The sequence below is a fragment of the Prunus dulcis genome, unplaced genomic scaffold (assembly GCF_902201215.1).
Source record: "Prunus dulcis unplaced genomic scaffold, ALMONDv2, whole genome shotgun sequence".
In the NCBI taxonomy this organism is placed as follows: domain Eukaryota; kingdom Viridiplantae; phylum Streptophyta; class Magnoliopsida; order Rosales; family Rosaceae; genus Prunus; species Prunus dulcis.
In genome coordinates, this window is record NW_023010078.1 from 45,619 (window position 1) to 48,549 (window position 2,931).

Genomic DNA, 2,931 nt, shown 5'->3' on the forward strand with positions numbered 1-2,931 from the left:
AGAAAGCAATATATACACCTCTGCTATCGACAAGGAAGGCACCGCAGAGTTTGAGAAGCAAGCCCGTGCCTTTTATGCAGACTCACTCGAGCATCTGAGCTCCAAAGACTTCATTCAAATGATAGTACTGGATGCTTGCTTCTTGATACAACTATTCCTAAAGTCTCTGAATGGTCAATGTAACAAGGATCTTGTATTTGCCATGCCTTACATGTTCCAATATGTGTGCCATGACCTTCTGCTACTAGAAATCAGATACCTTGGTTTGTGATCGAGAGTTTATATAACGTCACATTGAACAAGTACCCTGGATAACCAGCCCCCCTCCCTACGCTTGTTCTTCATATCCTCTCCACACTACGGCCGCTACAACATAGTTCCAATTCCTATATACGCAAGATTGATAGCGGTGATGAGGACAGTAAGATCCTGCATGCACATACTTCACCTTATAAGAACTTCCATTGTTTTCCCTCTTAAATGTAAATCTGAAGACTACCACTTGAAGCTACACATAATGCATCCCGCGATGGCTCTCTCAAAGGCAGGCATCAACTTTAAACTCACCAAGACTGCTCAAAGTATAATGATGATGGAATTTAAAAAAGGGGTTTTCACAATTCCACAACTTGCAACTGGAGAATTGGTTGAATCATTGTTCAGGAACCTCATTGCCCTTGAGCAATGCTACCATGCTCGTTGGAATGAAATCACATCTTATGTTGTCTTAATGGATAAACTCATCGTCTCGAGCAAGGACATGAGGGTTCTGTGTAATGCTGGGGTGATAGCTAACTTGCTTAGCGCTGAAGATGGTACCAAGTTCTTCAACAATCTTTACAATGGCACTTGGCTCGAGACCTTTTACTATGGTGAACTTTGTGATAAAGTAAACAAATATTATGACGAAGAATGGAACGTATAGTGGGAATTGATGAAGCGTGACAAGTTTTCTAGCCCATGGAAAATTATTTCCCTCATTTTAGCCATTATCCTGCTTGGTCTCANCCTTTGGCAGACCGTCTATAATATCCACGACCATATGTAAGGAGACTACATCTCCACATTTAAACAGATCGTACTTCTATTAGAGATTGTAGAAAAATTGAGAGAGGTANGTAAGAGAAGAATAAGAAGTAGAATAGGAAGAATGCCCCACNATGAGTATTCTGGTTGTATTGGAGTTCTTTTATATGCTATACAGTTGACTTTGTACATGAGTAAAACAGGGTAAATTATACAAATGGCAAAACATAAAATAGGTAGTTCCAAGATTATAGGGATTGATTGAGATACTGAATCAGTTATACTTGAATGGCTATAGGCTGCCGTGACTTGTGGGAGTTCTTGCATATTCATTGGCTGATGGGTAGGATGCTCTTCACGCCCCTTCAAGTGAAAGGGAACAAAGTGGAGGTTGAGCTTGGTAGCAAGTTGAGTAAACCGTTCGCGAGACAAGCTTTTGGTGAAGAGATCGGCAAGTTGAGAAGCAGAGGGAACATAGTGCGTCTGAAGAACACCTTGGGAAATTAACTCGCGAACAAAATGGTAGTCGATTTCAATATGGCGGGTACGAGCATGGAAGGCAGGATTCGCGGCCATGTGGAGGGCAGATATGTTGTCGACAAAGATACATGGAGGGGAACGAAGAGGAATACCCAACTCACAAAACAAGTAGCCAAACCAACGAAGCTCAGCTGCAGTGGTAGCAAGTGCGCAACACTCGGCTTTAAAGCTTGAGCGGGATACGGTGGATTGTTTCTTAGCAGTCCAAGTGAGAAGATTAAGACCAAGGAAAACACATGCCCCAGTAGTAGAGCGGCGGTCATCAATGGAGCCAGCCCAGTTAGCGTCGGAGAAGGCTCGTAAAGTGAGGTTAGCAGAAGCACGAAAGAGAAGGCCATGCTCAAGAGTGCCCTTAATGTAGCGATAGATCCTTTTCATAGCCTGGAGGTGAGTGGAACACGGATGACGCATGAATTGGCACACCTGATTCAGGGAAAAAGCAATACTGGGGAGAGACGGAGTAAGGTACTAAGGGCCCCCAACCATGCTTCGGTACAGCGTCGGGTCAGAGATCGGATCACCATCATTTGCAGAGAGTCTGGTGGAGGAGAGCAGTGGTGTGGGACTTGGTTTACATGCTGCCATATTAAATTTGGTGAGAAGGTCGGATGCATAACGAGCTTGAGAGATTGATAAGCAACCATTGGTGCTACAAACTTCCATGCCAAGAAAAAAATTGGGCTATCCCAGCCTATGACTATCAAAGATTAAACATAAGTCATCAATGAATTTGTTAACTGCAGGAAGGGTACTGCCTGTGACAATTAAGTCATCAACATACACAAGGACATAAAGAGTATGAGAGGTTGTATGACGAATAAAAAGTGAAGCATNAGATTGACTATGGAAGAATCCTTGATGAATTAAAAAAGAATGGAGTTGATGAAACCATGCACGTGGGGCTTGTGGAGTTTCCAGACATATTTGGAGCCAAAGGGGTCAGCAAAAGGGCTGACTATAATGAGTGGAAAGTTATAAGGGGTAAGTTATAAGGGGTTCCCTTTATAGCCATCAGATGAATCCAAGGGCTGGGGAGAATTGAGATAAAGTTTCACAATTGGGTAGGTGGGCAACCCAAACCCGAATTGAATATCCAACACGTCCAAAGTGAAGAAGAAGAGGGAAACACGTCCGAAAAAGAAGCAGAAGAAGNAAGTTCGAAGTCTGTCCTGAAAAAACTCTCTCTCTCTAAAACCCAGAGGTCTGAGAAACCCAATGAAGGCAACGGCTAACGACAGTTGAAGGCAACGATTNGCCACTCACGTTCTCCAGACCNNNNAAAAGTAGTTATTTTGAGTAGAAGGGGAAAAGTGTGGATTCCAAATCAGTGAAGGGGCGAAGCAGTGGAAGGGGAAGGAGAGAAGC